General features: G+C 41.4%; 1 protein-coding gene across 14 annotated transcripts in view; it reads left to right on the top strand.

The window, feature by feature from the left end:
• The window catches only part of TENM3 (teneurin transmembrane protein 3), a 1391898-nt gene that overhangs the window by 1125307 nt on the left and 243301 nt on the right, over positions 1-23290 (top strand). The window lies entirely within an intron of this gene.

Genomic DNA, 23290 nt, shown 5'->3' with positions numbered 1-23290 from the left:
AATCTTTGTCTAAAAAGACAAAATGATTTATACGCTTGGATTGGTGTTATTTTAAAATCAAGTTAATATTTAATTTGGAGTTAATTAACAAGGACGGAGTCTACCATTTATTGCATCTCGGCTGCTGTAGCTACAGAGAGAAATGAGTGTTTTAATTCAGCACTAATCCAGGGCGATTCCTATCTAAAGGTTTATTTTATTATTGCTTGCTAATAGTTCTGTACAGACTGGAAAGTTCAAAAAAGTCTATCTTTTGTAATAGTATTCTGCAGAAAAATCCAATGCAGTTCAGTGTAGTCATAATTTTACAGTATTTTTTAACAGCGATCTAAATTTAAACCTTTGGGATCACACTGTGAAACCTATGGGCCAGGAAAGCAGTGCAAAGGGCATATAGTGTACACAAATGGGCCTCCATTACAACCAATTATATTTAAAGTGGTTATAAAATCTAAACATTTTGTTTAGGTATCAATACCGTCCCCCCCCCCCTTACCCCCCTCCCTTTACTGACCTGAGCCCTGATTAGATCCAGCACTGTGCCCATCTGCAGCTCTTCTCTCTCATTTTCTGATCTCACGGGCTTTGCTGAGGCAGCAGGAGCCATTAGCTCCTGCTGCTGTTAATCAAAGCCAGTTAGGAGGGGGCAGGGGTCGGGGTCAAGTCACGCTGTCTGTGCCAAAAGACACAGACAGAAAGGCTTAGGTGCAAGCTTACACTAGTGCCCCCATAGGAACGGCACTCAGTGGAAGGGAGGAATTGGGATCTCCAGCCGTGGACCCGAGAAGAGGAAATTCGGGGGCCGCTCTGTGCAATTCCGTTGAACAGAGCAGGTGAGTATAAACCTGTGTTATTTTAAAAGTCTCTAAGACTACTGTAATCAGGTGAGGCAAAATGATTTGTTTTTGGATGCTATGGGTCCCTGTACATTGCTGTTTGGCTTATTAAATAATCTTGCTAGTGTACATGTTCATACACACTGAACATAAAGTAATTGCCTATGTTGCAAGCACTCTATAGGATTTAGCATGCAAGTTTTTGTTGGTGAACCTGTGCACCCATCACACGGACTCTCCAGTGCTCACAAGCCATGGGTCTGGCTTACTCAATTGCCATGCATGTGCTAGGTTGTGACATTACTATCATGGAGGAGCAAGCGCATAAGCAAAGTTAGGGTTTGGATAGAAGTGTATGGTACTGACGTAAACTGGAGATACAGTTTGAAACCACTGCCCACTCATTGGGTGAGCCTGGCAGTGTGAAGTATGGATTTTATGTTTTGAAGAAGTGAGGAGAACTTGGAGGGATAGGGGCAGATTCACTAGCAAAAGTGATTCTACACTTTAAGCCTCATGCACACAGGATGTTTTGCTATCTCTCCTAGACACCTTTCCTCCTGGCAGCAGCGTGTAATGCGTTTAGGCATGTCAAGCTCTTGGGCGTCCGTTCATTTCTTTGGTCAGAATAATCATTTACTCTTGCAATTTAAATGAATTAATGCTCAAGTGCTAAACGTGCCTAGTGCTAAGGTGCATTTAGATGTGTTTACAAGCATTTAGTTATGCTTACAGGCATTAGGCATTTTTTCTGCCTGGATGCGCTGGCAGTGGGTTTTTTTTTGTTTCTGTCTCTAAACACCAGACACCCCTAGGAGCAACAGAAAAACGCCTAGTGTGCATGAGGCCTTTTAGAGCAGACAGTATGTAAAAAAGATTACTTACATGAGGGTTTTAATACCAAGTAACAGCTGTTTGTCACAACTTACTATTTTGCATTCACCATACAGTAACAATATCTAATTGCCCATGGACTTCTTGCTCAAGTCAGAAAAAAAGTAACTGTACACAGTAGCAAATTTGTCAACTGTGAAATGGCATAATTTAGTCACATATTTGCTAAAAGGCTATTCTAGCTAGTGAATTGTGGTGGTAGAAGCACTTGAAAAGCTTTAGTGGGTGTTTTACACTTAAATAATGAATTCCACATTGTTAAAGAATGCCTTTGGTGGACTTTCGGACATGTATCAGACATGTATCTTTGCAGTAGTATGGTCAGAAGTGGACCTGCAAAGTGCAGAAGTATGTCATCCAATCACATTAACTTCTAAATCTCCAACACCAATGTTTTAGCAGCGTTCTTTTGTAAGAATTAATGTTACTCTTTTATAAGAATAAATGTTACTTTCTCTAGAGAAGCCGTGCTAGCTTCCCTCTGAAGAATATCAACACCATCTTTATTGCTATGAAGAGTGTGTAGACGACAGGATTTGCCCTATACGTATACTTTCCTTATGATAGCAATCCTTCATATATACCATTTATTTTTTTTAATGTATTTTGATGAAGGATTGTTTCTGTGGAACAAGACTACTGATACAAAAGCTAAACTATTTTTCTCCAGAGCTGTCTTCATGAAACAGCTTGAAGCCATCTTTAACCATTACTGGTTGCTTCTTTTCTCATACAGTAAAGCTTGTTTTTTTCAGAGAATACCATTTTAGGCAAAGGTCAGCTTTTTTTGGCCAGATTATGTCCTCTCTGAACAATGAAAAACATGTATTATATCAGCATGAAAAGCAGGTCTATCTCAACAGGGGTTTTATATAATTTTTTTTCTTTGTCTTCTTGACGGCACTCTCTGTTGCAGCAGTTTATACAATAAATATACCTCATTTTTTCTTATTTTTGGGTTACTGGCACTATTTTTATCCTGTGTGACCTGTTTTAGAGGTGATTTTACCAATCAATGTAACTTTAATTCTAACTTAGTGGACCCATGTCCTGACCTGACTGATTTTTCTGAGACAAACACAAGTTCCTGAATTGAGTATTAAACGAATAGACCTTAGTTAATCACTATCTTCATGCCCAAAACCAGCTGAATAATCTATTTTGGATAGAGCAGGGAAGTGTTAGAGCATCTTTCAAGTTTATATTTCTGTATGTGTCCGTATTTTCTCTCACTTTCTGTTAGAACAGGACATGCTGGGAAATCTCTCCAATGGAGACACAGACAAAATCAAGACATATTTTCACTAGAATGAGGAAGAGTTAGAACCTCTGACAAAGTTTTAATTGCTGTCCATGCCTTCCTGTCCAAGTTATACCTGCTCCTTTATTTCACTGGCATCACCGAGAAAGAAACTGAGGAAAAGTAGCACAGAAGTAAAACATGTTTTAATTATTTTGATTAGAGTAAGGGCAAGTTATGACCTCCATCAAATTTTTTTTGCAATCTGTGTCTCGTTGGGGAGAGTCTGTTCATTTACTGTCCCATAGCCAAAACAGGAAGTGAGGGAAAATCCATCCATGTGAGAGAATCCCTGGTTGTCACAAGGGTCACCAGAACTAGCGCCCCCATTTTGGAAGATTTCTTCTCTATTCCTGTACTGGTGACAACCCAAAAATCTGAGATTTTCTTTCACTTTAACTTTTGGTCATAATGATAAGCATGATATAGAGGGGCATTTCCCTAACTGGGCAGAGATGCCAATTAAGAATGAATAATGAATAAAGCGAGCGCTCAGAAAAACCAGCTGCTGGAACACTTCAAGGAATCACTAAACCTCATAATAGAGACAATATATACATATAGTGCAGCGCTGAAAAAGTATAAAAATGAAATGTGTAAAATATATATATATATATATAAAAGTCTTTCTTATGACAATATAGTCAAATATGTGCAGGTCTTCTCCTCATTAGGTGACTGGAAAATAACAAGATTGCGCACTCACCGACCGCACATTTAAAATGCGCCTGTGTATGATATATTCCAAAAGACCAGCCAGGTATACAGCTCCAGAGACCACACGGATCCTCCCTCTCCAACACTCTCGTTTGCCTTGGGTGTAGCAATATCTCCAGATCCAAAGGTAGAAAGACAGAGATCCCCCTTTTTTGGTTCCAGACACCCCAGGAATGGAAGATGTGTATCTGCACTCTCCAACAGGAGAGTCAAAGAAAAAGGGGAACGCCAATAGTGTGGTACTATCAAAAAACTTTATTGGAGCAATAATGCCTGGGTCATATGCACACATATATCCATACACCATAAGCCAATAACGGACAGGTAGGTATGAAAGGAAATAGTAGTACTAACCCGGCAATGGCATAAAAACAAAGACCACCAGACCTCCTCTTGGTCCCAGTGGTCTGGAAGTCACACTTGCTACTTGGCTCCTCCTAAATGCCAATTAAATGCTTACAGGTGTTCTAATTAGAGATATGTTATTTGTTTTATTATGAATTGACATTCAGACAAAATTTTTGTTATTCAGATACATCCGAATCTCTGAATCACAATAGTAATGAATGTCAACGAATCCAAAATAAATTACAATGAAACAATGAATTCATTTGCATTCATTCCTTTAATTTTCATGATATGATGCGATAGTTTGGGCCTTTTGTTAATGTTTGAAGCATTTGAAATAAAGTAACGGCATAATGCTTGATCCAAATTGATTCTCAGCCATTATGTTTTTATTTTGCATTAACATTTTTCATTATTATAAAAAAAATTCACTACATAGAAAATGGAAGCATATTGCAATAAATACACTAAGAAAAAAAAAGTGAAAAAAGATGATAGTGGATCCATCAGAATCAATTTGGAACAACAAATATACAAAATAAATCAGAATATACAAAACTAATTCCAAAAACAAATCCTTCGAACGTAATGAATATGATGAATTGAATGGAAACAAAACAAGACTAATTTCTTCATCGTGCACATCTCTAGTTATAATCCCTCTCCATTCTAAAACTTTAGTTATACTTTAACTTTTCCCCAAGCTATCCAAAATTTAAAGAAAAAAAATAAAAATAAATATATATATATATATATATATATATGGCTGAAGGTAGGCATGTGTATTCATCAAAGTCTTATTGCAATTTACATAACTGAGCCTCCGTTTTTTTTGTTAATTTAACAACTTCTCGCCCTTAGGATGTTCTGTACGTCCTAGAGTTGAAAAGGGTTATACCTGCATCATGGCTACAGCTGCATCCATGATCCTGGTATTAAAAATTGCTGCCAGTGATGGATTTTCATGTTGAAGTGATTGAAGCGATTCTACAGCTACCTGGTCACCAGGGCGTAGAATGGGCCCCCCTCCCATCAGTGCAATTGGAAAGCCCAGGACCACTGCAACCTACCTTTCCAGATGAGTACAGAAGAAAGGCAGATACATCCCTACCCACACTTTATCTGTGACAAATGAAACCAGAAGTGATGAGGATTTAGTCAGTTCCGGATCGGTTTCTTGTTTACAAGCTGTTATCGGCCTGTAAAGGTTCAGATCAAACCAATTTTGATTTGAAAAAAAATTTAGATTTTAACATTTATGTGAGAAATTCCAGAATTGGCCAGGGCAGCAAGTGGTAGAGATTAATTCTTGGTGTGGATGTTTTATATATATTTGCTTTGCTGCAGCTTGTGCATACATATATATGTATATACCATACTCGGCTGCTACTCCAGTTTTCTCCATTTGCCTCTTGGTCACCACTCTGCCTCTCCACCTACTCCAATCAGAGAATGTTTTACATCCTTTCAGCAAATACAAAGCATTCTCTGAATAGCACCTGTTGGCATGGGACCTGTAAGAAAGTGAAGATCACTGGATGAGCAATGTCTACTACTATGATTACCATGTTCCAGGGGCATCAGTCTGGTACGCTAAAAACATAGTTACATTGGTCAAAGCTGTACCAATGTAACTATGTAAATAATAACCATACCTGGAAATCTTCTTTAACCGGGTGGTGCCTGCTGTAAAAAATTATCTGGACAATTTACATCATCCCATTGGTAGCTTTTAAAAAGAACTTTACTAATTATTATTGCATGTAAAATAAATACACTATATAGCACAGCAATCCTTAACAAAAGCCTTGTCACTCTTGCAGCGCCACTCGAAGCCAGACAATATGAAGTAACCGTGCCGGTACACAGAAAACTGGAGCGGGTGTCCCTACACTGATTCAGAAGCAATGATGGTCAGAAGAAATGAACGCCGCTTCAACCAGCCCAATTAAATTATTGGTGTTAGCCCAACACTGTTACTTTCATTGAGCTGGTTAAGGCAACATCCATTTCTTCCGACTATCTTAACAAGAGCCTGTTTGTACAAATGTAGGTGATTTAAAAAATCATACCTGTATATGTATGATTCTTTCAAGGCCAGGGTAAATGTACTTTTTTGTTTTTTAACTTGCTTCTGTTGCATTCTGGGAGTGTATAATATTTGCTGGTAGACTAAGTCTGCTTTAATCTATATGTAGTGAAAACTTTGTGAGTTACTTAAACTTTAGTGAGTGGGGACATTATAACCACTTACCTTTTTCTTTGCATTTCTAGTGATACTTAACTACCCTAGTGATTTTTAAATTCCGTTTATTAATAGATAGAGAAAAGCCTGTTCTATTGTTTCATAAAGCACCAAACTGCCAAGCACCAGCTCATTCTGTGTATTTACCAACTTTCTGCATAGTTCCTAACGACTGAGCTATTCACATTAACTATTAAAATATAATCGCTTTTCCCTATCTCTAGCTATCATTTACTGTAATTTAATACTGTATGTTTGTATATAGAAATATTTTGTACTTACTGAAATTGAACCCTATTTTATGCTAAGTGCAAAGCATAACAAAATACTTACAATGCTTTAATGCGGTGCAGCATTAATATTTAATTGACAATGCAAATGGCTGTTGTGTCAGGCTTGGCGATAACAAAATATTTAATAAGAAGCTAAAGAAGTGGAAGCAAGGAAATACAATGTAACTCTTTCATAACTGGATCATACAACATTTTATTAAAGAATATAGAACATCTTTACATTGCACTTCTCTTTAGCAGCAGCCTTATAACAGTGCAGAAAGTGGAGGTGAGTGATTACCCAATCAGAATGACCTTCGGGTGCTTGGAATAGCCAAAAACAGGCAGTTTTCAAGTTGGCCACTGTGGTCACATACACTATACAGAGTGTAATGGATGTGTCCTTTGTGGGTACTTTCAAATTCTGTGTTTTTAGGACTTTTATCATTTGCAAACTGTGTTAATTTCAGCATCTGTACAAATGTGTTACCTGTACAGATTTGGTATAAGAAAAAAACTATATACATCTTTATGTTTTAGGTAGTACAGCTTTAAACATGACTATATGCAAGTTAAGCCTTGCAAACCGTATTTACAGTGTACCTGCACTAAACTAGTATTTGCTTTGCATGGAAGTTAGGAAGTTAAAAATAAAATACGCTGAGCTCTAAATTGGCAATAGCGCCTGTAAAAGCCTGAATACCCTGCTTAGAAAATGTAATTAAGAAAAAGAGGTGTGTTCAACCATTAAATCAACCATATACATAAATGTAAATGAAAAAGTAGAATCAACATGATATAAACATGACCCAAAAATATATAAAGTGCAAATATATAAAGTGCAAAGGGTGTCAAAAAAAAAAAGTGCAGAAAGTATGCAACTCACAAAACTAAAATACAAATGAATTCAATCAAAAATGAATAAACTTAAATATAACATAGTCACACAAACTAAAGTGCAAAACAATGGTCCCAGTTAATAATCAATGAAACCCAGTGATGAAGAGTGTTCACAGTGCCAAATAAAATATTCCAATAAAGTCTTCGGTGCTTGAGTGAAACCAGACATGCACAGCTGCTTACCAAATATAGATCTCAGCAGTGGGGATCTAAATGCGCTCATGATAAAGGTAACACTCGGGTAGCTTACTCAAACAGCCATTCATCTAGGATGGATCATCATTGCAGATTGTCATGTGTAGTAAAATCACTCATCAATTGTTTATTGGGACCTTTTTTTTTTGCACTTTATTTTGTGAGACTATGTCACATATGTATAAGTTTATTCATTATTTTTATTGAATTCATTTATATTTTAGCTTTGTGATTTAGTTACATACTTTCCACTCTTTTTTTATTCAACATTTTTTTACATATATTTTTATGCACTGTTTCACTTGGTCACGGGGATACATAACTAAGTGCACTCCTGTGACCCACAGGAGAAAGAGTGCCAAACAAGATTTGGCCCTACTTCTCCTTTAAGCTTTTGGTTTACATACAGTGCAATATTGGGGACACAGTGTTAGAACTACAGAGAATTGGGGTTCTAGGTTTCGATTATTGCAAAATGAGCAAGCAGTGTGGTCAGGCATAATGGAAAGCAAATGGTATTCTGGTGTGTATCACTAGAGGGGTCACCAGCAGGAGGAAGGGGGTGCTGATTCCCCTATATAGATCTTTAGTTAGACCTCATTTAGAATGCCATATTCAGTTATGTAGTCCTAACTTACAAAAAAGATATTGATAAGATGCAGCAAGATCAGAGTTGGGTAACAAAAATTATGCAAGGCCGGAAAATTAAAACAGGAGAAACTGGAATCATTTACTACGTGCAGCCTCAAGGGAAAGGGGGGACATGTTTGAAACCTTTAACTATAGGGTGTGCATAAAGTTCAGGAGGGCAGTATTTTCAGAATGAAGCTGACCTCAACAACACAAGGGCACATCTTAAAACTAGCAGATGGAATGTATGAAGTAATGATAAAAAAATATTATTTTACAGAACGACTAGTTGTTTCTTGGAAGGCAGTTAAGGTTCATTCACATGTGGTGGGACTATGTTGGACGGCTATTGTAGTGCAGTCTCACTGCATGACAAAGTAAAATGCCTTATCTCCCTAGCTGGCTGGTTCACATCACTGTGTTGATGTGGCCTGTGTACACAGAAAAAAAGTACTTTGCATCTCTCAACTGACTATTGAACTTTATGCAATGTCTGTCATTAGCTGTCTGACATCTCTATAAAGGTAGTAAAAAAAAGGAAACCTGAGCACCGAGATTGGTGCGTAATCATTGCTCTGATATGGGCTGCAGCGGTGTATTTAGGTTTTGTGCTGCCCTAGGCAACACAAAAATCGTCTGCCCCCATGGACACGTGCCAACACCCTCCCTTCCCCCTCCCACGGGGAGAGCCTGACATTTGCCAACCACACCCCTGCCTTCACAGCTCCGGACATGCCTGGGAACGAGAGTCAGGCTCTACATATACCATCAAGTAGCCCGCAGCCTCTCTCGGATCCCACCTGGTTCCCATGGTGCACGTGTGCCTTCTTTAATTCCTTCTTCTGGGGGGAGGTGCTGCCTTCCTGAAAAATGCTGCCCTAGGCAGGTGCCTTTTTTGCCTTGTGGTAAATACGCCCCTGATCTGCTGAACTGAACCGAACCGCACACCAGCTGCTGTGTTGTAATGCAACGACTGGTGACAATTAATTCCTCGGCAGTCAACAGTAAGTGAATTTAAACCTTTAATTTGCTTCTGACACAGGCAAACTAATTTGTGAGTACTTTAGGTTACTGTATACCAGGTATGGGAGAAGTATGGGGTTTGCAACTGCTGCCATCCTTCTGAAAATGCTAGTTGCCTGGCTGTGTTTGGCATCATTATTTTTGAGTCTATTTTGAGTCACAGCTATATGAGCTTTGGTCCACATCAGTATTATTACTTATTATTTAAAAAAATGCCATTTAATTTTAATACATGTGTTAATGTAACAAAAACAGCTAACATTCTTTTTTATAAAGGAAAGACAGATGTGCTTTAATAATGACAAATGGATGTGCTGAAACTAGTGAATGTTAATAGTTTTATCCTTCTATAAGCACATAGAACAAGATCCAATTGTATTTTAATACTAAATAATGTCAATTCCTTATGTTTAGTGTTTATGGCATTCACAGAACTTTGCTACACCAATTTTATACCGGCCAGGATTGCAAATGTCAGAGTTCTATACAGAAGATAATATTGTGTCCTGTTTATACTGAACCATTTTTTTTTCTTAGGAAAACATCCCTTAGCTGCATACATTGCAAAGATTTTAGAGAACTTTACAGCAGATTCTAACGTGTTCTGTATCTGAAGATCTGTAAGCATTAAGCCTGGTACACACTACAACCTTTTTTCATTCAACCCAGCGGGCTGAACAAAATAAAAACTAACAGATCTCTATACTAACTCAAACAATGTTAGTCCAGCAATCTCCCCACTGTGCTATTGTGCTCTGGCAGGTGGACCGCCCCTCCCCCCCCACACCAGAACACACCAGTCAGTGCTCGCAGCTATTGCTTGCAAGTGCTGATTGGATGCCGGTCAGCTGCTGGCTTTTAAGCATGCTTATTCGACAGAAGCCAGTTGTGAGATCAGTTTCTGCTGAGCAGGCAGCTGTACAAATGAGCCGAAAGTTGGCCGGTTTTTACTGTAACCTTCATTATCACCGCCTGAACAATTCTGTTGTCAGAAGTCTCAGAAAACTTTCTCATTAGGCAGTGGTGAAGCACATAGATTTCACCAGCACCTATAGCATGTGTCCATGGTCTATGATAAGAATTCTTGTCTTCCTTTTTTTCTTTTGATGCTTTTATTTATTTTTTTTCTTTTTGGGGGGGGGGGGGGCTTCAGCATAAGTAGATCTTATTTTTGCATGCAAGGTCTGCTATGAAGAGAATCTGTCATTTCAACACATGTGGGGTTATTTACTAAAACGTAAGAGCGCAGAATGTGGTGCAACGCTGCATAGAAATAATGGCTAAGTGGGTAGCACTTCTTCCTAGCAGTACTAGGGTCATTGGTTCAAATCCCAATCAGAGCACTACCTGTCTGCAGTCTGCATGTTCTCCCTGTTTGCATGTACTCCGGTTTCCTCCCACACTCCAAAAACATGCTGGTAGGTTAATTGTCTCCTGTCTAAATTTGCTCTAGTATGTGTATGTATGAATGTAAGTTAGGGACCTTAGATTGTAAGCTTGAGGGTTAGGGACTGATGTGACTTTACAATATATATGTAAAGAGCTACGTAAATTGATGATGCTTTATAAGTACCTGTAATAAATAAACCAATCCACTTCCAGGTTTTATTGCCAAAGCTGAATTGAACCAGTTGAACTTAGAAGCTGATTGGCTACCATGCACAGCTGCCCCAGATTCTGAGTGCATTCATTTTAGTAACTCAGCCCCATAGTTACATAGGTTGAAAAAAAAGACAATAGTCCATCTAGTTCAATCAAATAAAAATGGCACAAAAATACAAAATGTCCATATACACTATCCCCACTATCCCTGCTATACCCATGGTTAATCCAGGAGAAGGCAAAAAAAAACGTATCTGCATGTTCAGCCTCAATGTGTGTGCCCTACAAGCTACATACTAGTTTGGGAATACTGTTGCTTCACTGACCCAGATATAATATGTATTGGGAAGTACTAAGGATTTCTTTAAATTGCATTGGGGGAGATTTACTAAAGCTGGAGCACTCAGAAGCTGGTGCAGATGTGCATGGTAGCCAATCAGCTTTAAACTTCAGCTTCTTCAATTAAGGTAGAACTATAAGCAAAACTTTTTTTCATTTTGGAGAGAGAATAAGGAAGGGTAATAACCCCTGTAAGATTTTTTTTTCACCATCTAGAGGGTGAAATCTACTTAACAAGGACACAGACAGCAATAAATACTGACAGGTTTTCTAGTCCCTTTCCACTCTGTCCAAAACTAAAAAAAAAAAAAAAGTTTTGCCTTTAGTTATACTTTAAGCTTTGGCAATAAAACCTGGAAGCTAATTTCTATACAGAGTTGCACCAGATTTTGCACTTTCCAGTTTTATTAAATAACCCCCATTATTTCGAGGCAGGGGTGGACTGACCATACGGGTGACCGGGCCAGTAGGAGGCCCCATGAGAGGCTCTGTCACTGCCCTTCTACTTGTTGCAGAGCATTAGTCATACAGCGGTGTCTGTACATGGTGCTGTCCTTTAAGTCCCCATAGATCAGTGACGTGAAGGTCCCCACACACACACAGATCCCCTACCCTGAGGACAGAATGGAGACAGTCGAGAGCAGACAGCACAGAGAGCCTGTGTCCAGCCACAGAACAGGGAACACTCCCTCCTGGAAAGCCATGCATGGCAAGCTCCGCCCTTCCTCTGCAGCACAGCCACCAGGATCACTCACTGCTCTGGCTCTGCAGTCCTGATCTTCCTTTTTTATTGTGTTGTGTCTCCGGCTGGGATGATATGGTGATGATTCTGTGTGTGGATTGAGAATACTTTTCTCTTCTGAGTGCAAGTCAAGAGCATAAAAGAATATTGGACCACGGTACAGTGCACACACTGCTGTGAAAGGGGCCATGGAGGCAGCAGATTTAACACAGCAGCTCTAGATCCTGCCTGAGACTAGGGGAGAGCAACCTGGGATCATAGTTGTGAGTAGCAGACATACTGAACACCCCCCTCTCTCTCTCTCTCACCTCTGTCCCTCTCTCTCGCCCCGCCACACCCCTCCTCTCTTTCTCACCCTCTCTCTCTTGCCCATCTCTCTCTTGCCCATCTCTCTCTTGCCCTCCCCTCTTTCCCACCCCCCTCTCTCACCTCCTCTCTCTCTTTGTCCCTCTCTCTTACCCCCCTCTCTTTCACCCCCCCTCTCTCTCACCCCCACCATTCTTCTCTTTCTCTCTCTCGCCCCCTCTCTCTCTTACTCCCCTCTCTCTTTCTCACTCCCCCTCTCTTGCTCCCCTCTCTCTCACCTTTCTCACCCCCCTCTCTCTTGCCCCCTCTCTTTCTTGCCTTTTTCATCCCACTCTCTTTCACTTTCTCAGCCCCTCTCTCTCCCACCCCCCTCTCTTTCACTCCCCTCTCTCTCACCCCCATCATTCCTCTCTCTCTCTCTCTCTCTCTCTGACTCCCCTCTCTCTTATGCCCTCCTTACCCCCCCTCTCTTACTCCCCTCACTCTTACTTCCCTCTCTCTCTGACCCCCTCTCTCTTACTCCCCTCTCTCTCTTACCCCCTCTCACCCTCACCCCCTCTCTTTCACCTCCCCTCTCTCTCACCTTCCCTCTCTTTCACCTCCACAATTCCTCTCTCTCTCCCTCGCCCCCTCTCTCTCTGACTCCCCTCTCTCTCTCGCCCCTTTCTCTCTTGCCCCCGCTCTCTCATTTTCCCCTCTTACTCATCCTCCTCTCTTTCCCTCTCTCTCTCATCCCCGTCTCTTTCACCACCTCTCTCTCTTCCCCCTCCTCTTTTGCCTCCCCTCTCTCTCACTTTCCCTCTCTCTCTCAACCCCCTCTCTCTGATTCCCCCTTTCTCTTCCTCACCCCCCTCACTCCCTCCCTCTCTCTCACTCACTCCCTCTTTCTCTTTTTACCCCCTCTCCATCTTACCCCCCCCCCCCACTGCCTCCCTCTCTCTCACCCCCTCTCTTTTTCACCCCCTCTTTCTCTTTCACCCCCTCTCCATCTTACCCCCCTCACCCCCTCCCTGTCTCTTACCCCGTCTCTCTTTCGCACCCCCTCTTTCTCTTTCAACCCCTCTCTATTTTACCCCCTCAACCCCCCCCCCTCTCTCTCTCTCTCTCTCTCTCACACCCCTCTCTCACCCCCCTCTCTCAACACCCTCCCCCCTTCTTCCGCCCCTCCCCTTTCTCCATCTCTCTCCTAGTTTTCCATCTCCCCCATCCCTCTCTCTCTCTCCCACCCTCCTATTCCTATCCCTATCTCTCCTCCCCCTCCCCCTCTCCTCTTCTGCCTCTATCCCTCCACCCCACTCTTCACCTCTTAGATTCTAATAGGAAATTCTGTCATAATTCAGAAACTCAGTAAAAAATGCACTCTGTCAGTAAAGTTTCCTTGTAAAAAAAAAAAAAAAAAGTTGTGGAGAAGTTGGCAACCCTGTCAGAAAGGAGCTGAGTCGGAGCTGAATGCCCGAACAAAGCAATTAAAATGATTGTAAAGGCAGATTTTTTTTCTTTAAAATAACATACAGTACATGTCATACTTGCCTGCTTTGTGCAGTAATTTTGCACAGAGCAGCCTCAATCCTCTTCTTGGGTATCCTGCCGTGCTCCTGGCCCCTCCCTCCTGCCAAATGCCCCCATAGCAAGTTGCTTGGTTGCTGGTCTGCGCATCCATTCACACATAGATGCGGCTCAGCCCTGCCCCCTGCTCTCCCCTCATTGGCTCAGTGGCTGTGACAGACAGTAGTGGGAGCCAATGGCTCCCGCTGCACTTTTAGCCAATGAGGAGGAAGAGACCTGGGACAGTCACTGCTCTCGTGCACATTGCTGGATCGAGATGCAGGTACGTATTGGAGGGGACTGCTGCACACAGAAGGTTTTTCACTTTCATACAATGGATGCATGAAGGTAACAAACCTTGAGCCTTTACAGCCACTTTAATCTCTCAATCATTGGACATCTTTACTGTATACTATGCAGCCAGCAGGTGCTAACTACAGCCCCTGAAAACCACACCCAATTGTTGTAGCAGCACGCTGGTTTTTTATCAAGTATTAGGGCCCAAGTTATGATCTTGTACGCAGGTCCACTCATTTCATAAAATGCCCCTGGTTGCTGCACATTGTCCATCTTTAAACCTGAAAGTGCCCATTGGCTTCTGCAGAAGGAAACCAGGAATTTCCATGCAGGCTATGCTGCAGTGGATATTTAAATGCACCATCTATGCAGCTGAGTTATAATAACCAAATGATCAGGCTCACAGAAATTCCTGGAGACATGGCTGGGAAGTCTACGAGCACCTGATAGGTTATCAGATGGCCGCCGCCTTTGAACCTGTCATGTCTTTGGTGGCTTCCCAGTGATGGCAAGGGGAATCTCTGTGAGCCTAAGCTGCAGACAAGAATTGGGCATTGGCTAATTCCTGAACATGAGGGCCCTTCTGTGCAGCTGGGATGCAATATGTGGAGGATGGCTGCCATGAATGCATGTAATGTAGGCAGTTCAATATGTAGGTGGATCTTTGTGTAGGTGTGGCTTGAGTGTGGGTGGGCCCCATGACCTCCTATTGCCCGGGGGCCCAATGAATTGTCTATCTGCCCGTTTTGAGGTTTTTTTTTTTTCAGTGCAGAAAAAGAGGCAATACTATATCAAAGCATGGTTGAAACCAAAAGGAAATTTGAACACTTGTAAATCAGAGATAAATGGGAGCTTTGAGCAAAAATGTTATGTGATATGTAAGAAAAATAAGCTTCTTTTGTGAAATAGACTGTTCTTTACAATCAAGTTTCTCTCAGAATAATTGATAGTATCTTCACAGCACATCCACAAGGGCTGCACTGAGTCAGTGTAGGCATCCAGGTACCTATGTAACAGAGTAAGAAAATCCCTTGGACTGGCAAAGGACAGTGATCTTTTCCACAGAGAATAGAATGTTAAGAGTCTTATCAGATACAAATGTAATACTAATTAGAAGGCTGAAATATTGTATTCCAAGCCTTGATCTATTGGAAAATAAATCTGAAAAACAGCAAATGTAAATAGCATTTTATTTTTTAGTTCTGAATGATGCAAAACCAGGTGGAATTTCCATTTCATCGTTCCATCAATACAGGACAATATATTTTTTCACAGGTCTAACAGATAAAAGCTATTCTAAAAAAAATACAGTACAAAATCGTATGATTGTTCAGTCTTTTCAAGCCATTAAAGTATAAACTGGTGTTTGCACAGGGCTGACATTAGGGCAATCAAGCATTAGGGTGCCCCATAATCATTTAGTATGTGTCTGCGTCCAAAAATGCAGGTAATTATGACAGTTATATTCCTTGTGTCTCGTTGGCTCTGCAAGTATTCTCTGCAGTTTTAATCACAGTATATGTCTGTGAAGAGTGACATAACTACCGCACCTTCTATATCACTCTTTTCATGTGGCGCCTGCAGTAATTATACAGGTACAGAACCGACACCTGGGGTTTTTCTTATCATTTGTAATGAATTAGCAAGGTTATCTGACAGCGAATCTGACAAAGGGCCCCACAAGCATCAGGGATTTCAAACTCAGTGTCGCAGATCTCACCGCCTAAGTTGATAAGAAAAAGCATAAGCGTTTCAAGTAGTTAAGCACTTTTATTGGGAAATATTTTACTGTTGAAATGCTCACTTTTTTATATTTCTGCCATCAGAAACATTTGGCACACCATGATGAAAATCTGCTTTCGAAAAAACGTTGGCAGACATTTTTAACGAGTTTGTTCTTTGACACACTAACAAAGAATCTAAAACAGATGGATAGATTGCAGACTCACAATGCAGTTGAGTAGCTGCAGAAGCAATGGCATGGTTTTTCTACTGGCAGTCCCCAAACGCTTGTGACACAAAAGATGTTGTTGCAGAGACAAGTGGAGGAGACAGATAAAAAAAATTCCTGAAGACACAAGAACTGTCATTGTGATAAAATAACCTTAATAATATGGCAGGATCAAACTCTTCTCTTTCCAAATAGCTACAAATCTACACAATTTTTTTCTGCCAAAACTTCCAAACATATCCCATTGTCTTGTGCAATGTTTTTGACAATTATACATTTATTTTATAAGCAGAAAGATTTGAATGATATTTAACATACTGTATATAGGTAATTTTAAAGTGCAACTGAAGTTTCATTTATTAGTGTATAGTTAAAGAGGAGGTTCAGTCCCCCTCAAAAAATTAAATCAGCGGCTTCTAATACTGTAGCTGCTGACTTTTAATAAAAGGACACTTACCTGTCAAGGGATCCAGTGCTGTTGGTTCTTTTCTGGTCTTTGGGTCCCTAGCGCCAAGGGAAGCCGGTTGTGACTCCTGGTGGTGCTGCACTTTGTGAATGGTTCTGCAGCCTTCTGGGACCTGTGACATGTCCCAGAAGGCTGCGGGCAAAGGGGGGGGGTGAACTGTCAAAATTAGGTACCTGTTCCCCCCAAAAATATGAGTGTCCAAAAGTAATAGAGGAGAAGGAAAGGTGGACAAGCATAACTTCTACTTTGGGTGAAGTTCCGCTTTAAGTAAAGTTTACTGTGTTGTGAATATGTCCTATTTCTATTTTGTGTTTAATTCACTTATGTGCATGGTCTGACACGCCCCCACTGAGTCAGATATAGAGCTGTCCAATCAGATGAAGGTCAAGCTCCCTGCTGATTGGAGAGTTTTAGCTCTGTTTCAGAATGCTACTCATGAGAAGAATTTAAAAGCAAAACAAGAGTTTAACACAAAAGTAAGACATGTACAAAGCACTGTTTTTCTGCAATAATTTTGAAGTGTTTAGTTAAGTAAGGTTTCACTGAGATTTTAAATGCAACTCCAGAAAAAAAATGTTTTTAGACTTTTGCTCTCATGCTGTTTATATTGGGTCTGGATGGCTTTCTTGTAGCAGTACAAATCCTAGTTTTAATTATGCCAGAAACAACTGTCAGCTGCAATCTTCTTGAGCTGTGGATTACAGTTTTGGCTACGGTACTGTGAAGGATAGTGTAGTTCACTCCTGCTTTCCTTTCCCCCTTTGTCCATTCATACCATGTCTACAAGACATTGGGAGGTCCTGTAATTTACCTGTTATTGCCCCTTGTCCATCCATGGGAGGCAGAGGCAGGTAAATGGCAGGACCTCCACTTGTCCATTCACAGAATGCCTTGTTTTCTGTGAACAGAATGCAAGATGTTTTATGAATGGACAAGGGAGAATGAACAACACTGTTCTTCACTGTACTATAGCTGGACCTATCACTCACAGTGCACTGGTATGATTAAAACTGGGAATTTTACCATACCCAGCAGCCCACTGGACCTAATATAAACAATACTGGCAACTTATTTGCATCAAGTAAAAGTCTATAAACATTTTTTTCTTGGAGTTCCACAAAAAGAACAAAAATGTTTATTTAACCACTTGCCCTCCAGAGGATTTACCCCCCTTGCTGACCAGGCTATTGTTTGCTTTACGGTGCTGTATTACTTTAACTGACAATTGCGCGGTCATGCAACACTGCACCCAAATGAAATTTACATTCTTTTTTCCCCACAAATAGAGCTTTCTTTCAGTGGTATTTGATCACCTGTGTGTTTTTTTTTAATTTTTTTGCGTTATAAACAAAAAAATGCTGACAGTATTGATAAAAAAAACAATATTTTTGACTTTTTGCTATTAAACTTGTCCAATAAAAATTTTTTAAAAATCTAATTTCATCATAAATTGTATTCTGCCACATGTCTTTGCTACAAAAAAAATCCCAATACGTGTAAATTAATTGGTTTACTTGGAAGTTATAGCATTTACAAATGTCAGAATATATACTGGAATTTCTTTTTTTTAATTTTTCTAGTAATGGCGGTGATCAGCAACTTATAGCAGGACTGCGGGACTATAGCAGGCATTCTGACACTGGGGGGAACTGACTTGGTCTCACTGACACCCCCAGTGATACCAATACAGGGATCAGTGCTAATAAAAAGCATTGATACTGTACTAATGGTACTGGACAGGAAGGGGTTAACATCTGGGACAATCAAAAGGTTAACTGTGTGCTGTTTCACACTATTAATATTATTATACAGTATTTATAAAGCGCCAATGGTTCGCTCAGCGCTGTACATTACAAAGGGGGACAGAACATGTGACAGAACAATACCAATACAATGCAAAATATGAGGGGATCGAGGGCCCTGCTCTTTCGAGCTTACAATCTAGGAGGGAGGGGATGGTGGCACAGGAGGAGATAGCTGTGGGGGATGGAGTGGTAGGAAGAGTGGAGGAGGTCGGCAAGTTAGCAGGGGGTGGGGTAGGCTTCCCTGAAGAGATGGGTTTTCAGGGTGCGCCTAAAGGAGAGGAGAGTAGGTGATAATCTGATCGGTTGGGGCAGGGAGTTCCAGAGGATGGGTGACACCCTGGAGAAGTCCTGGTGGCGGGCATGGGAGGAGGAGACCAGGGAACTAGAGAGAAGGAGGTCTTGTGAGGAGCGGAGTGTGCGTGCTGGGCGGTACTTGGATATTAGGTCAGTGATGTAGTTCGGGGCAGTATGGTGGACAGCTTTGTACGTCAGTGTTAGGATTTTGAATTTGATCCGTTGCGCAATCGGAAGCCAGTGGAGGGATTGGCAGAGGGGGGTGATGGAAATGGAGCCGTTGGAAAGGTGAATGAGTCTGGCAGCTGTATTCAGGATCGACTGAAGCGGGGATAGCCAACGACGAGACAGGCCAGTGAGGAGGGAGTTGCAGTAGTCGAGTTGTGATAAGATGAGGGAGTGGATGAGCTGTTTAGTGGTTTCTGGGGTTAGGAACGTGTGGATTTTGGCGATGTTGCAGAGGTGGAGTCTGCACGAGTTTGTTAAAGATTGGACTTGGGGCTGGAAGGATAGGTTGGAGTCCAGAATGACACCAAGTACTCTGGCCTGCGGGGCGGGTTTGATGATGGCGTTGTTGGATGTGACGGAGAAGTCAATGGGGGGTGGTGTCCGGGCTGGGGGGAAGACAAGAAACTCGGTTTTGGAGAGGTTCAGTTTAAGGAAGTGGAGCGACATCCAGTATGATATGTCGCTCAGTAGGTGTGTGATTCGGGCGGAGACCGAGGGGGTGAGGTGGGACACTATGCTGTGTGTGTGCTTTGCACTGTAAGCACACTGCGTTGTATGGCTCTGCTATGCAGAGCCATACAAAGCAGTCTGCAGGAGCTGACAGGGGAGAGAACTGTATGGTTTGCATACAGTTCTCTCCCCGTTGGTAATACTCGACAATCTCCGGGACCCCGTGATTGACAGCCGAGGCCACTAATGGCAGTGTCGGTAGGGCGCACGTGCAACCCGTGCATGCCTCCAACCCGGAACTGCAAAATCATGTACATATATACGTGATTTTGCGCACCCCTATCGTCCTGCAGCAGTATTTCTGCTATAGGGGGGAATGGAAGCTGTTAAAATCTGTTGGGTAACTAATAGTTAAGTGCAATGGGTTATACGCCAGCACCTAGATTATTGGCTGGTTTTACAATTTATACTGTTATTCATCACTGGAAGAATGGACGGGGGAAAGGAGGAGTGGACAGTGTGGCTTGTGTGCAAGCGAGATGCAAATCTCCTGTTGATGCACCGGATGTTTAACATCCTCCACTCTAAAAATACTTTTATCTGAAGCCATTGGTGACCACTGTGTTCAGATATGCAGTAAAAAAGGATATGAAAATGTCTGGCTGATAAGTAGGGCTCTGTTGTATAGAAGCCATATTTGGAGCTGCCTTCTTTGCTTAAGGGGGTTGAATCATACTTGCACACCCAGCTGCTTTTGTAAAGTATATCTAAAGCAAATGTTAATCCTGTCAGGTTGTCATTGCCATCCACCCTCTGTGTTTGTTCTAGTAACCATTGTCCACAGGACAGACAATATAGGGCAACCATAATTTGTATATCTGTTTCCAGAACAGGAATATAGGAACAATTATTCATTATGGAATCTTGTCTTGACAACTGTCTGGAGGAGAGTTTCCTCTCAATTTGATAAATTTACCCTCACTTCCTGTTTTTTTTGGGGGGGCAGCAAAGAATATTGCAAATGGTACCTACAAAAAGTGACAGGGGTTAAAAAAGCAACAGAGTGTAGACTTTTGAGGTTTGTGCTCCTCTCAAAGTTAAGCACTTTTCAAGTAGTGAATATAATGAAATCTATCACATATGTCTTCATGGTAACTGTCTATTTTGTATTCTGTAATGCATTTGGGAACACCGCACCTGCTAACAGGTCAGCATTTGTCTGTGTGTTTGGCATGTTTCCACACATTAATGTTTACTAAACAGGTATCTACCATGACTATCAATTAGATTTAGACTGATTGGGTTGTGTTCACAGTGTATTCACTGAAGAAAATGTATCCCAATGGCAGTAGCATAACAGATTCACTTTTGAATGTTCTTTGACCGTGTTTTCTTGCTGAATGTTTGTGTCTTTTTTTCTGTGCAATGCCTGAATGTTCAGGTCTGCATAAATTTACTGTAGCTTTGTAAAATAAAAATATTGTGGCAGTCATTTTGGAGACTGGTCCTATTTTTAGTCTATTAGCCCAAGAAAGACTAGTGATGTTAAAGAGCTCCTAATGCCAGCCACTCTTTAGTAGGGCATGTGTAACACTGGGCATTGTTACTGAGGATGCAGAACTCTATTTTCCCACAAGATGGCAGCAATCAGCAGTTTGCCTCACCTTAGCCCTAATACAAGCATTCTGGGAGATGTAGAATGGAAGAAGGGCTTTCTAGACCATAAAGCTGAAATGTCAACTACAAGGCCCACAAACCCTAGCCAGCGAGAGGGACAATATAAAAGAAAAAGCCAGGAAAGAAGCATGGCAGTTTGGGAAAGATGTGCCAACTGGGAGGAGTGTGTGTAACTGTTCTGAGCTGTGCTGTCTAGACTAAGCCAGGCCAAGCTGCATTCAGCAGGGTTGCTGGAGAACCAAGGAGCATACTGCTGTGCTGAGTCAAGGGAACCGCTCTGGGAAGATTCTTCAGCACCTGGAGCTGCTGAGTGGAGCTCATGAACCCTGACTGCTGCAGATGCATTGCCATTTAAGGGGGCCCCCCACTGCATGATGACTCTCAGTCTTCTCGGACTGCTGCATAAGGACTGGGTGAGAGGTTTGCCAACCCACATTCCATTGTTATATATTACAGTTAGTTCTTGTTCACTTAGCAAGCTTACGCAGGCTGTAGTCAATTGCTGACACTGTCCCTAACAAGAGTTAAATAGAACTCTGCCATCTAGTACTGTAAGCTGCCGCTTTCTACAGTAAAGTTGCCACAGAACCCAGAATGCTGAACTGGATTACCCTTTCTTCTCCAGCATTTCATACTCCTTGCTTCCATGGCTTTAACCTTTGCTTAGGCAACTTAAAGGGGCATTCCTACTGACTAAGCCCAACCTTTCTTTATGGAACTTCCCCATTGATCTCACTTCTCACAAGTGAACTGCCCCACTGACTTTATATTTTAAAGTAACATCCCACTGTGTTTCGAGCCATTAAAGGGCCCCAACTAACCTGACAGAAGCATATACCAAGGGTTGGCCTGGTAGCAGCACTGGTGTATAGGAGATTTAACAGACTTTCAGGCTTAAACCTAGTCTCCTGACTGAGAGCCCTCAAGTGAGGTAGCCGTTTTTTTTGGTTGCCATATGAAGTCACTTGGGGCGTGGTTTCCCAGTCAAAGAGCAATTGTTTATTCTCATGTTACTGCAGTTCATATTTAGGATCACTTTAAGGGTACTCAAGTTAATTGCACTGTTTTGGTATTGCATTGTCTCTTTGTGTGCCATCTTTAAATAATTGAACTGCTGTATTGCCCTACCAATCTAGTTTTGCTGATACAATCTTTGTACTTTACCATGGTCATAGTGTGCCTTTCTTGTGTGATTGCTGTGAAGTCCCAGCCAAGGTATTCTGGTGTTGTCAAAAGTAGTGAGGTTTTGCCTAGGACCAGGGAAAGAGCAGATAACCCAATACTACCAGTGGCTCCTAGCACTACACATGTAAATTACTGTTTTGGGACAGAAATTACATCCTCTGCTATGTGTGTAGATAGTTATCAGCCCTATCCTAATTTCTTAGGACTGTCCCCAGTTTGAAAATGTGAATTTAGAAGTGTCCATTGTTTAAAGTGTAAAAAAGAGCTACTGCTCCACTTTTTGTAAACTTGTCATCATTAGGCATACACTGGGTCATGTAAAAACTGTCATTCCTCACTCCCATAAGTGGTCAACAGTTTCTACACTTTCTTTCAATGTCTAAAGGGCGCATGCAGCCTTCTGTACCACACACAATACAGGGACAGCAAGGAGGAACTTATCAGGAAAAGGAGGTGCAAATAGGTTTTTTCATGCTTGGAAATGCGTGGCGTTAATGCACCCCCTTTGGTCAATGCCTGGAACCTCCTCTGGTTTGTGCTTAACCCAGACTATCTTCTGGAGAGCAAACAAAGAAAAACACAGGTAGAACACACCTAGATGCATAAAGTCCAGTCTGAGAAGTGAACCCAAGTGCTACAACACAAGAGTACTGACCACCTGGCTACCTTACTTATTACAAATAGCATTGTTCCCCATGTAAAAAAAACAAACAAAAAACAATGCATTGCTTTAGTATATTCCTTGTTTTTTTCTGTATATTTATTTTATAGATGAAAATTGCACTCTCTGCTGCGTTGGCATTTCCCTACCTTCATAATGTAATGTGAGATGTTTATTTTGAATCAATTTAAAACTGCACACACATGCCTCTGTTGCCTTCATGGGCAGCTGCGTGTTTAAAAAATGGAGGAATTCTCCAGATAACCCAATGAGCTAGCACGCCTGATTACAGCGGCCTACACTTTATCAAGGTATGACAGATACAGATGGACATACTAAAGCCCCAAATAGACCAATACGCTCCAACAAACAGCACATACAC

Source organism: Staurois parvus, unplaced genomic scaffold, assembly GCF_062004578.1.
Source record: "Staurois parvus isolate SC_StPar_1 unplaced genomic scaffold, SC_StPar_1.0 ptg000080l, whole genome shotgun sequence".
Lineage (NCBI taxonomy): Eukaryota > Metazoa > Chordata > Amphibia > Anura > Ranidae > Staurois > Staurois parvus.
Note: the sequence above shows the minus strand (reverse complement) of the source record. Positions and strands in the feature narration are given on the sequence as shown.